The sequence below is a fragment of the Notolabrus celidotus genome, chromosome 15 (genome assembly GCF_009762535.1).
Source record: "Notolabrus celidotus isolate fNotCel1 chromosome 15, fNotCel1.pri, whole genome shotgun sequence".
Lineage (NCBI taxonomy): Eukaryota > Metazoa > Chordata > Actinopteri > Labriformes > Labridae > Notolabrus > Notolabrus celidotus.
Genome location: NC_048286.1, coordinates 16,032,022 through 16,046,130, shown reverse-complemented (window position 1 = coordinate 16,046,130; position 14,109 = coordinate 16,032,022). Strand labels below are relative to the sequence as shown.

The 14,109-nt window shown below is 38.0% G+C and overlaps 1 protein-coding gene across 2 annotated transcripts in view; it reads right to left on the bottom strand.

The window, feature by feature from the left end:
• Positions 1-14,109, bottom strand: part of LOC117826163 (aquaporin-4-like) — a 90,746-nt gene that overhangs the window by 57,477 nt on the left and 19,160 nt on the right. The gene's annotated exons all lie outside the window — the stretch shown is intronic.

Below are 14,109 nucleotides of genomic sequence, written 5' to 3'. Positions count from 1 at the left end.
CTCACTTGTTTATGATTGTGCCATAATTCTCAAAGGCCCTGTTCAACCCCCTCAATGTGTCATGTTTAATCAGCAGTTTGTGCCATGAAAAAGATGTAGGCTGGTGCTTACCTAAGACAAATGGTTCCTCTTTACATCCTTTACTTACATCCTGAAAGTCTGGCCCACAAGGCTTCTGTTCCATGTTTCCACTGTCGTAAACAAAATGATCCTGAGGCATTTGTTCTCTGCCATATAGTGTCTGACAATCTGCCTGGTATCATGTTTCACACAAACAGCAATTTCTTGACAGGACTTGCACACAATGACAGTCATACTGCATGAAGATCGAAGCTACTGTAAGAATTTCAATCCGAGGTAACGCTGTTTATGTTCCTGCACAGCAGGGAGGAGAGCTTTTAATGTGGTTCACAGAGAGCTGTTTATTACTTTTAAATGAAAGGGAATATTCTCCTTAACTGTCACAACAAACCTACAGCATTTTAAAATAAAAAAGCCTAGCTGCAGTGTTGTAACCAACTGTGCTATTAAAAAGAATAAGAACATTTCAGTTACGCTTTGTGATTGTCCTTGTATTCTTTCCTCAATCCCCTGCAGACATCTTTCCTCCACAGGGACACCTTCAGGTTCATCGGTTCAACTCCCCATTTCATTGACTCATCAACACTTTTCTCTCCTCTGTTAAACACGGGCACAAGGTACATGTATGAGGTGGAGTACTGTTAATATTGACGCATAGAGATGAAATTCTCTAACAACCTCTCTCTCTTTCTGCTCTTTTTCCTCCAACATTTTCTCCAGTTATTCAATATGTACAGCAAAGCTGCTGACTCTGCAGACCTGCACGCTGTGACATTCTGATCTTGACCGTCTCTTAGCAGGAAGCAAAGAGCCACATGGCGATCTCGTCACATTTATTTTTATTGCACCTTTCGAGGGAAGAGGTCAGAAAGTTCTTAAAATTATCACTAAAAGTTAGAGTGAAAAAAACATGGACAATGAGCACCATGTGGCTCTTCACTCAGTGCAAATACAGGGTGATAAACCTCTGAAAGGTGTTTGATCCTATTAATTTCCCATCTGGATAATATCCACTAGATTACTGACTCTGTTAAGACCCATCAGTGGCAGAAGAAGCATTGAAATAATTCACTCTAATGTACTGTAAGGAGTTTTTAACTTGTACTGAAACACTCCATTTAATACTGATGCCTCAAAGCAACCTTTAAATGCATACCATTTCAGTCAGAACACTTAGTGGTTCTTAAAATCTGTCACTACTGCCACCAGTGTTAAAGTAACAGGGAAAAAGCATACTCATGAAGTAGAGTGGTCATGAAATCCTTAGACATACTGTATGTAGGAAATAGGATTACATTTCCACAAATTTCTGAGATTCGTGGATTTGATAAAGCACATCTATTTTGGTTCAGCTATTCGGATTCCAACAGCAACAGAAATCTTTCAGGATTAAACCTCAGTTAGAATTTTTCCACAGAAGTTGTACTTATCTACCAGGCACAACGTGTGAATGGGAGACAGAGTTAATAATGGAAGACTTACCTTTGGTTTTAATATCAGTGCATTTGACGGTTCTGGCACTTTTCATCAATGTTTTCCAACTAAAATGCATCCTACTGTACATCCCCGAGGTAATGAATTATTCTAATGATCGGAAAGAAAATTGTATTATTCAACACATACTCATTGTACGTTGTATTAAGTGGTCGGCACAATTAAGTGTTTCAGGCATATTAAGCTCATGATAAAATGATGCAATAAAGAGTAACAGTGTTTTCATTATCAGTGTGCTGATCTCCAATCCACTGTATGAAGGCATTGTGATTTCCACCAAATAGTTTCCACACACGAGGGCCTAATTAGTAATCAGTACAAGTGCTCAGTACTGATAAAATACAAAAAGATGATCTGCAGAATACCTTTCATTATAGCTTTCCTTTCTTTTTTTTAACTAAGGCTAAAGCCTCGGCTTTCAACAAAGTGCTGCTTTTTAAATCAATACATCCCTCATTACAGAATGATGAATATTTCATCAGCAAGACTATTACTTCAAATGAATAATTTAACTGTGTTATATCAGACAGGGTTGGGGATTCAGTGGTACCCTGGTCCCTCAGCTTTTAAACCCGACCACTCATTATGAAGCTCTTTAAAACGCTGCATAACCCCACCAAAAAGGTCCAGGATTTGGTTCAGGGATTGTTCTCTCTGAAAATGCCAGGGTCGAGGTTCAAACCGCTGACAGTTAAGGTATGCTCAGCTCCAATTAGTCATGATATATACATTGCATTTAGACAGTTTTTCTCTTTTATAATGAGCTCCACGCACGGATAAATCCCACATGGCTATACAGCTTTTGTGCTCTTTATAAATACCAAAACCCCTCATGACCTGAAACAGTAATCTATCAAATATTCAAACCACCAAAGGGAGTCAATGCGGGTGGAACTGGAACAATGTCTGTGTACTCTGATTTGCAATGGCTTTTAGTATCCCTTTTTTTTCTTCACTACTAAATTTGTTTGTGCATTTGTGTTATTGTAGGCTCTCTATCAACATTGTTTTGAGTTATTCTGGCCACAGTGGAAACAGATAGTAAAAAATACTCTATTTTTTTTTTACTTTAGCTGCCCAAAGAGAGAAGACGATCGACTGTGACTATCATCTTTTTTTAAAAGGGAGATAAATCCGATTTTCTGATTATTTTTCATGTAATCTGATGAAAAATATTTGAGCATTTATCCGATATATTATCCCACGTCACTTTAAGATAGGATGTAAATAATAAATGATAAAATATTACATAAAAGGATTAATTAATCAACAAGATGCTAAATGTGTTATGGTATTATGGATCCACAAGAATACTGAATGAAGGTGGCAGATTTGGGAATATGTTGATAATTAGAGAGCAGGTCAGCTAATAGTCGATATATAATGCCAATATCATGTTTTTGTTTTTTGCTTTTGATAATATACAACAGTTTGATAATAATAACCAATATGAAATAAAACTGCCTGGCTGAATAAAGAATCCCCAACAATCAAGGAATGGAAAGAAATTATTCAAGAAATGTATTGTATGGAACAATTGACTTGACGTGCAACGAAAAAAGGTGAAAAATATTGGAAGAACTGGACAACTTATATGAATGTGTAATGATGTCTATATTTTCATATGTTCTGCTGTGGAAAATGCCTTGTTTGTGCCTCCTGTGGACAACCTTGAACTGACAGGACATTAAGGACTCTAAATAAATTCTCTGACACTTAAGAACTGAACATGCATGCTGTTGAATAACAAAGCCAGCCACCCCACTTTTTGTTTGTTTGTTTGTTTTTCTCCTCTTTGTCTCTTACTGTGGTATATCATGTCAAGCATTTTTACTCACTCATGATGATGACCATGTCTGTCTTATGTCCTCAGTATTGTTTGTAAAATATTTGTTACAAAACAAGAAAAATAAAGTCTAATAAAAAAAAAGAAATACAATTGCTTAATTTGAGAGAACATTATATTAAACATATTGAAACAGAAGAATATTTGGCTTGGTAAAAATTGCCACGAGGGACTCCTGGATTTCTGTCCAGCCATTTGATTAATAAGCATGATTGACCGGCCGACCGATTGGGGTCTCTGTCTAACAGCAAAGTGAGAGAAAAGTGTCAGTGAAGGTTTCCAGTCACACTGATCATCATAATTTAGAGTTCAATCCAAAAGGCAACTAGACTTGGACTATTCACCATTAATAAGGCTCCTTTAGTCCTGAGGCTCCTCTGATGAGATAAAACATCTTCAAGTACTGTGAAAAGTCCATTTTAAATGTTCTTTATGATTAGAGTCAGTTCAACTGTAATCAAATGGTGTTAGTGCCAAGACAGAATTCAAGCTGAGGCATATGGGAAAACAAAAAAACGAACATTTTGCTTATACATGTTGGAAGACGGTGATGTACTGCCAAAGGAGGAAAGTGTAACGGGTAACAAGGCATCATTTTAGGGCAAGAAAAAATAACTTAATTTTTGTTTTTATTCAGGAAAGACTTTCTGGTTATTGCTCTTCACTGTTCTTTAGAGAGTTTTCTCACTGAGTGCTTATCCTTTTCATTAGCGCACAAGCATATTGTGCTTGTTTCAAGTTGTTCAACAGGCTTAAAGGAATGAAGTTTATGAATCTTGTTTTTTATAAAAACACCTTCTTTCTTCCTCTTCTGTTCCCCATTTTAAAGTTTCTATTTTTTTCAGTTTATAAAGTTTGTTTAGAGCCAGCACAGGCATTGCAGAACTGAGCTATCTAAAATTAAGGTTTAAAGAAGTGAGTTGGGTGAAATACTTTGAATAGAAACTTTGAGAAATTGTTTAAGCCCTGAAATAAAATAGCAATGCAGTTAAAACTGTAAAAGGACTGGTACCATAAACATGGACTCCGGTGATTCTTCAAAGAACGGTAGCTTTATCATCACTGACATCAAATTCACTATCATACATTAAATATCAAGTGGGTAGATTTTAACCTTCGGGGATTTCCACCGGGAAAAGGGATGAATCCACTCCCCCCCCTCTGAACTTCATCAAAATGGAGATAAGAGTTCTTTCAAGTGTCTAGCTGTGCTGGGTATTAAGTAACACAAGGTCAAACTCAGTGTTCATGTAAGATTATGGAAATGTCAGTCTTTTCCCGTCCTCTCAGCTCTGTAGTTAAGAACGTCGACACAAAGCACTGTGGTTAAGTGTGTCATACACAGATAGATGTGTTGATTGCATGAGAAGCACCTATTCCTGTCACATGTCTGCTCATTTGTAGTCTTTCACTCAGACAGGTTATAATTTCTGTGTAATTACTTCCATTAGCATTAATTGCTCTTCTGAAGCTCGAGCATGTAATGACACATTGTGAATGCAGATAGTGGAGCCTGGGCACCACCAGTTCAGCAATCTACTCCTTAAAAAGGCTGCACTGCCTCTCCACTGATATTCCTCCAGTTAATTCATCAGTATCATTGCACAAAAATCTAATAAAGCTGCAAATGTAACTTAATCCTTTCGGCAAAATGTAGGCCGAGATGAATAAAAGAGATCCTCCACGGGTGTTTCATTTTCGCACTAATTTTGTTATCAGCATTTCATTTTTGTCCAGTGTCTGTATGTCGAAGGAGTTCAATCTCTGAGATAATTCCTAAAATTGATCCCTTTTTCCCCCTTTGAACCAAGGGATTTTTATAAGAAGGATTAACGTGATTAAAAAGGTGTCGATAGGCACCGTCATTATTTTGACATTTTTATAAATGTAGAAAAACAAGCACTTTAAAAGCACCTGAAAAGAGTAAGTTGTTTCAGCCTTTGTAAAGAGCAGCAACTATGGTGAGTTCAAAATTGTTGCCGTTATATTAGATACAGTGGTTTTATTTTTTTTATTTTCGGAGTGGAAGAAAGTATCAAAGGTCAAAAAAACATCTCCAACATCCCCTGCAGCGTTATATATGCTTCCCCACTGTCCATCTGAGAGATCAGAATGTTCCAAACAATCAAGACTTCATCAAAATTTGGCCTTTATTGGCTGCTGTGCACTTAAACAGTGTGTAGTGTGTTTTGCTAGAAGAAGTTGTTGCAATAGCACATCCGTCTAATGTTATAAAATCCTTAGTTCAGCAGGTGTGCAATGAAGACTTTAAATGGTTAGCTTCAAAAGCGTCTCATAAAATGTACATCAGAAGCATTTTCTGAATGCATAAGCTTCATAACATCCACTCTAAACTGAGAGTCTGCTCAATGCATGTGTGAAAATAAATCAACCCATTTTCACATTTGCACAAGAAAGAGCAGCTAAAACATTTCTAAAGCTGTGTGGTACTGTTTTGACTGCACCAAGTAAATCAGGCCACAACAAAAGTACTTAGCATTGCGGGTAAATCTTTTTAGCTGTGAGTCATTCATATCCTCTCTATCAGTATGTCCTCCCAGGCTCCTCTGATACTGCTGGCAGACGTAACTTATCTGGCTGTATCTCTCCCCGGACTCTCCCGTATCGCTCCATCCCCTGTCCAAGAGACCAACTGAATGACAAACTGTACTGTTCTCTGTGGATCAATGCCTCATAAGTATAAACCAATTTCCTTTACAAACTGCGCCCTGGGAAATAAACAGACACACTGCCTCAGGAGCCTGACACAGTGCGAGTTTCAACAGACGATTATTCATTTTAATGTAGTGGAACTTTGGCAGAAACACCAAACTTCAAAAATTAGGTTTAAAGTAAGTCTTGCAAAAGCAAAAGTTGTTGGGAAATGAAGTTAGAATCAGGAGAAATGACTTGTTCATTTGAGTGTTTTTAGAAACTGCTTCTTGCAGATTACCAACGAGACATGAGCTGTGTTTTTTTACATGTGTTGAATCATCATGACAACAACAGAGAGTTGTGTGTTTTCTTTGCAAACTCCAAAGAATATGTTTGAGATTTATTTCTTCTGGAACTCGTTGTTTTGTGTTAATTCCATTGTTTACCTGGAGATAAAATATAAGAGATGTTACATCTGCTTGTATAGGAATATAAGGTTTATGATTAGGAGGAAACTGATCTCAAAACCACATGTTGATATGAGATTTAAAGTCAGCTGCTGAACATGAATCACTGAAAACACATATCTGAATTCAGGTTCTCATAACTCAATTTTAAACCAGCTATCAACAAGCTTGTCTGTTATATTAAAGAATCCCTGAATGCACCACCAAAGATAGTTTTGAATAATTTTAAAGGTCAGTAATGTTTAGTGTTTGTAAAATAAATGGTAAATTGACCAGCTCTGGTTGAGTAAGGCGTTGTTCTTTTTCTGTTTCCATTGATACTTAAATGACCTTGATTCTCACTAAGAAGGCCCTGTGGTCTTTAGCAACTACTGACATCCACCACCTCGTGTTGCATTTTGAATACGTCCTTATCAGTGTTTTTGTATCCATCATCATACTTAAAAGCAGACTTTGGATGCTTTAATACAACTCTGAAAAATGCTAGAGAAAGTTTTTTGACCTGTAGCACAATGGATTTCTAATTGCTTTGCAGCTAAATGACGTAGGGGTGGTCCTATTGATTAGAACTACTAATGATGGAGCTGTTACTATATAGCGACCGCTACCTTTTGTTCTTGCTCAGTTTAAATCTACTATTTGAGTAATTGGTCTTGTTGAATAACGACAAAATATTCTATATTGTGCTCTGGACCGATAAAGTCCAGTCAGAGTGTTCTTGACAAGACCTCATATTATATATTTGCTTTCATTGACTTCCCCAATGATTTTGTGCTGCACTCCATGACTCTTACCGCCTTTTTATTTTGCTAAAAGCTGTATAAGAGCCAATATCATAATTTAAAGGTAAAGATCTTTGACGGTAACGCAACCTGGACTCAACTGAGTCAATATTGAAATATGAGAAGCTGACTAAAGGCTTTTTTATGTGTGGTTGCCTACCCTCTCTGGCATCTGTGTGCCTGAAAACTTCTAAAGTTTTAACTCAGTGCCTGCCAGCTTATTTACAGACACTTTTCAAGCACTCTTTTTTTAAACTTTTAACACAACTTCAGCGCTTCCACTTATTTCTGAAGAGTCTGTTGATTACTTCAACCACACTTACGTAAGTGAGAACAAAATACATGTCTTAATTACTGAACCCACTTGGGCCATGGAGAGAGGATGCTTCATCTTTTTTTTTCACCATGAATTGACATAATGTTTCCAATTTATCAAGAATTCTCATCAGCAACAGACATCAATTTTGGCCTCTCCGTTTCAAAATGCTTTTACTTATTTGAAGTGTATACTATAAATACTTACACAGCTTTGCACAGTTACAGACCTTTTACATAAATCAAAATTTCTCCAGTATTAACACCCAGCCCATGGACTTGCAGCCAAATACTACTGTCTGTTCGCTGCTCACTGGAAAAGTTTTAATAGTACTCGAACTGGCTCTTCTAATTGGGACAGCTTGAGCAGCACAACCCTTTTTCAATTTTAAACAAGCAATTATGAGCTCTTGAACACATAACAAATTATTCTGGTGTCCTCCTTGCTGTGTATTATGCAAGAAGCAGCCTCCAGGGCTGAAAAAAATATATAAAGCCAATACACCAATCCAATAAACTGCAATTTTTGTAGTTGCCTCTGGAGGATGGCTCCAAATGTGAGTCCATCCCCATTGAGCCCTGTGTTAAATGCCCAAATTTAGAGCCCAGTTCTAGCTGTTTACATCCTGGTACAACAATATGTTTAGGTTTATCAAGGTCATTTTTCAGTTTAGGATAAGCTCATTGATAAATGAGCACAAATTAGCAGAACCACAGTTTACTTCACCCATGGCTTTGTCTCCCTTACAGCACCCAACCAAAGTCCCTAAAGACATCGCCACTTACTTCATTAATCCCCATGGGGGAAATTCAATTTTTCCACTCATGTTATTTTTTTGGTCATGCTACACGATATATACATACAATTTTATGCACAAACATACTATGGACATGCACTTCAGGAAAAATGTCAGCGTGAGGATGCTGCCAACAACCAGCGCACCCCGAGCAGTTGGGGGTTCAGTGCCTTGCTCAAGAGCACCTCAACAGTGCCCAGGCAAGTGAACCAGCACCTCTCCATCCACCAGTCCACTCGCCAAATTTCGTTCATACTGGAACTCGAACCGGTGACCCTCTGGCTCCCAAGCCGAATCCTTATGGACTGAGCTACTGCCGCCCCAGATGCTCTACTATCCGGATGTAAACAAGCACAGATGACCAATGACATCTAGTACTGCAGCACAGTTTGGCTTTTTTTCGTCTAGAATGGAAAAAGTTTTATGTAGGTTGTGTCTGGTTAACTGGACACAGCATTCAATGCGTAGCAAGCTAAGACATGTAGACATCGACCTGCAAGGAGAACCTATGGCTGGTGGTGCTAGCTCTGCTAATGTTAGTCACACTCAGCAAACCAATTTGACATAATTAACCTGCAGAAGCTCTGACACCATCTCTAGCAGGGCTTTGAATTCCCTTTAACACAACCAGGAAATAACTTGCTTTGGAACATCCCTATTATGAACCCACAGTTTTTTCTCCTGAGCTCTACAGGAACTAAGATGCATTACACAGCTCTTTTTTTTTCAGCCCACAACTTTCATATTATAGCCTTATCACATTTTGAACTCTAACAGTCAGCTTTTATCAGAGAAAAGCTCCAAAAACTGTCTGCTAAGCACAAATCAGCCCACAGAAAACAGTCGGCAAACAAAGCGAAACAAATATAGATTGGAAAACCTGATTATTATTATGTTAGTATTTAGTTGAGAACAAATTGAGGCTAAAGCAGACCAAATGTTACATTCACTATGTAATTAGAAGCATGGCTCAAAGTTGCTTTCTGTCTGCTATGTTCATAAATAGGTAAGTGTTTCATAACTGTGTTGCCATATACAATTAAAAGAAGTTTGTGTTCCCTACGTGGACATAACATTATAATGTCTATTTAAAGCATCAGTTCAAATTGAAGGCGTTCTTCACAGTGTTTCACATTTTGCTTTCATCCTCATAAGCCGTGATTGTTTTGTGAGTATAGAGGTTTGTCTGTGATGCTGGAACACCGAACTTTAAATCATTTCTCACTCCTGAAAGTGTTGCGTATCATCTCAGTTACATGAAGTCGGTGTTTGTTGTGTGGTGACTCCCACGAACTCATTAGTTGTAAAAGAAAAAGTGGAGGAGAATTTCTAAGAATATGACATAAACAGTGTATTTTTATGAGCATATCTAGGTTACAATATGCATTTCTAGACTGCAGCAGAGACAAAAGGGGGAAGCCAATTCACACACAACACCGAGAGGTTTTGATCTCCTGCAAGAGCCATTTTCTCTGAACCTCCTACTTAATGTTTTGACACTGTTATCCATGTAAATGCTCAGCGCAGTGCTTATGAATACTGAGAGCTCTCTTTTGCACATGAATTGTCAGAGTGGTTGGAGATCATTTAATTCTTAGGAGATGGTGATTAACACATGCATTCATTTCAGGTTATGCACCTCTTTGATGCTTGCGGAGAGAGAGAGAGTTAGACCAGAAGAGGAGGAGGGTAATGCGAGGGAGGAGGAGAGAGAACATCAGGGGGAGGGAGGGGAAGACAGAGGAACGAAATACAAAGAGACAGAAAGCAACACATAGATGGGAGAGACAAATCTCTCAGGAACAAGTATTACTGATGTGTGGCAATGTGCAGGAAAGAGTCTTTATTAACACCGTTCACATTAAGTTCAGCCTCATTCAGAGGCACAAAGAGCACTTTGCAATGGCCGGCATTATCAACACTGCTCTTAGCACGACAAAGGCTAGAATGAAAAGAGGCAACTGTGTATTGCACAATAAGAGCTGCTGGTAATCATGTTCTAATTTTCTCTTCAACAACATTGTCCTTTGTTGACCTTGTGCAATTAAAAGCAACATTTCCACATATTTCTGAGCGCAGTAAATGAGGTATTTGTGGTGGGGGATCATCTGAGTGGGGGAGGGGCCCTATTGAACACTAAATAAATACGGCTGAATAAATTATGAGCATATATACATCTGAAAGTGAGAGGTAGAATTTTCTTGATTGTATAGAGGAAGGATAAAGGATGGGCAGATGAGGAATTTGATGCTGGCTTTGCATTGTAATTAAAGGATTTAACTCGTAGCGCTTTCAGCCAGTCTCGTACTGTACGGTGATATTTCCATCGCTTCACCACTGATGATATGCCAACACCTTCCTTTGGGTAAATATCTCATTGTTTTTAAAGGTCATGTCCCAAGTACTGATTCATAGCCCATGCAAAAGGGCAGCTGTTTCTGAATGAAACCGCAGCTAAGGTCATTTACACAGAATAATATCCATCCAGGCTTTATCCCTTCACTGTATCCTTTATCTGTAATTTTCTAGCAGGCTGTGCATCTTATCTTTTATCAACCCATATCAGTGCAATTTATCTGATGATTTCTTTTTATCTATAAGAAGCATGACCTGAAAGAAAAGTGTGTGAAATGTGTTTTTCTTTGTTTGCTGATGATAATTAAGTGCTTTAAAACCGATCATTGCAACACAGGGACACATACAATACATAAAGAAAATGAAGCAAAACTCATGTCCACCTCTTACTAAAACCCACAATATTGTAAAGAGCAGATTAGAAAGCACTCAAAGTGTCAACTGTAAGTTCCCCTAAAAGTGGCCATCACTTCAGGTAAGGCTGTCTCTGGTTTTGAAATGTAATCGAAAAATCTTTGAATAGATGCCAATGATTATCGAATAGGCTTTTGGCTTTAAATGCCCATCCCTAATGTCAACCAATCAGAAAGTTTCTGATCAAAGACAAACAGGTTTGTTTGGAGAGTTGTTTTTAAAACCTGTTAATGGGTAATGTGCAGAAAGAATAAAGGCAGTAAGTGAGTGATTATGTTAATAATTTAGTAGCCCATTAGATTTATATCGTAAATACAACATATAAAGTAAACATCCTTTCTACGCTGTTATTTTTCATATTCAAGGACTAGGTTACTGTGATGCACTATAAAATTATATGTACTCCTTTTTTTTCTACTTTAAGTCAGACTGAGAAAGACAAAAGCAGTTTATTTTACTTTTAAGGCAACCATTTACTTTGGTGGCCACAGATAAGAGCAATCCCTTGCAGACCCTGTTGTGGCTGATTTTCTTTGTGCTATCTGCTGACTGCGGGATGCTCATTAAGGGTTAAAACTTTCCAATGAAGTCAGCCTTTGCCTAATCTGACTGCGGTAGGTCTTCAGCAGGATCCTCTGAACCTCTTTTTCTCTACAAAGAGACTCCAGACACTCGACTCAGAATAGCACTAATAGGTGGAATTCTGTCTCTCTCTACGTCAGTTTATTTGCACGGTTTCCAAATTACAAACAAAGCTCAGCTGTCTCGAGAACTTGCATGACTCAACACAGATGCCCCCTGAGGAAAATGAGTAATGGCTAAAAAAGAAGAGAGGGAAAGAGAAAGAAGCGAAACATGAAGCTGAAGCCTTACACAATAACTGCGTCACATAAACACTGTTGGCTATACGTCATGGTTATTCCCAGACATGTCCTTACTCCCTGAACAGGACAACTAGCCTCACCTCATGTCTCCTAACTGTCCTTGGTGCCCCCTCTTACTTAGGTTCCCAAGACAGATACTATCTTTGAAGTCAGAGCATTAGTCAGTACACTGCCACCAGGCCTTCTACCTGATACATTTGTATGTTCCTTAAAATCAGATTGTAGCCACTTTGGCCTTCATCTCTTTTCAGTCTCAGTTTCTCCTTCTGTCTTGTAATAGTATACATTATGCACTTTTAATGCATACAGATTATGATAATAAGTCTGTTCTGTAACCACTCTTCTACACTGTTCAGATCCAAACAGCTACATATCCAACAAGTAGAAAAGAAGTAGTACAAATGGTCTCACTTTCTTTTCAATCAAGTGAGATTTGTGTGTGCACCTGGCGCTGCAATTTAAGGTGCTTTTATGAGCAGTTAAGGGGTGTATTCTGTGCTTATTAGGAAAAACTAGCATGAAAACTCAGGACTTGCACGGACATGGCTTTCACTAATCAAAGACCACAGGTGCAAACAATTTTACAATTCAAAAATGGTTTCACAGAACTGACTGACTTTTCTTAGGAACTTTCACTTGAGAAAAATCTAAGGAGGTTCTGTTACATGTTTAGTTTTTAGATCTCTTTTGAAATTGGCAGTATTGAATGCAGCTGTACTGCTACCGCCTGACTCAGACTCATATTGGATATATTACAATTGGCTGTTGGACGTTTTTTACTTTCTAGTTTAAAATATGTTCACACTGCTGACTGATTTAAGCCTCATGCTAATGCTTATGTTACTGTGTTTGGAATATGATTTTGTCTTTCTGAACCACATGTCCCCTGGAGAGTACTGTAGGCTTCCATAAAGCAGTTGTTGTTGCTGTTTGCACATGTGTGTTCGTGCAAAAACTTTAAGCAGTGGCTGGGGTTCCTTATCCCCATTTTCTTATTTTCTTATTTGGGAAAAACTCAGAACACTCAGTTGCGCTCCCGTATTTGCTCAGTAACAGCTGGCGTAAATGTTTGGAGTGAGATGATCGGCTCAAATTAGATCACAGATCAATTTTTAAAAGCCCTGATTGTTCCTTTGGTTGAGATTGGGATAAGGACATCCCTAGAAAAATCTCAAGATGTTGCTGAATGAGACTTTGTAACATTTACAGTTTAGTAATAAAAAAAAAAAAAAAGAGCCTCTCATAAAAAAATATCTTCACTATGCAGTTGTCGACCACACACGGGTATAATGCTTCCAAACTGAGGCTAAAGCTGCACGCCTTATCAGTGTATGATGTTTGGCCCTACGTTACTGCTACAGGTTATAACTTTTCTGCTTTTGGAAATCTATCTCATAATTAACAACCCAAGGGTAGAAATCACATTTGTTATGCATTAGTTCTTTTCAAAGTTTGTGCATAAAAAAGTATTTAAAAAAAAAAACCTTAAAGCCAAGGATACTAAGCTATAATGCTCCTCATAAAACCACAAGCACAATAAAAAAAAAGTGACCTTTTAAACAATGTTTTAAAGCTTTTCGGTGAATATACACATTTCTTAGTCGTCCTTGTGGGTGTGAAAGCCCAGACAGTAGCCAGTACAACAAAGTCTGCCAAACATGCTGTAAAATATTCTTTTGTCACGAAGCCCCAGGTATGGTTGGTGTTATAATTCTTGCAGTGTATCCGTTTGCCTCCATCCTCCCACATGAAATAATTTAAATGTATATATGTTAAAGTCACAGTTGGAGTTTGAACCGCTGATCCTCTGAGTACTGTTTTAATGCTCAGCAGTGCTACAGACAGTTTTCGATAAATGGATGCTATTTTACTGAACAGTGAACATACACTTCTGTTACACAACAAAATTCATGCAAGACACATGATTCAATTTTAATGTATAACATGGTAAAAGCTAGCTCCACTGTTTCATGGTGCTCTCGCAAACTTACAATCTCTGCAAACTGTTGCTTTTTGTCA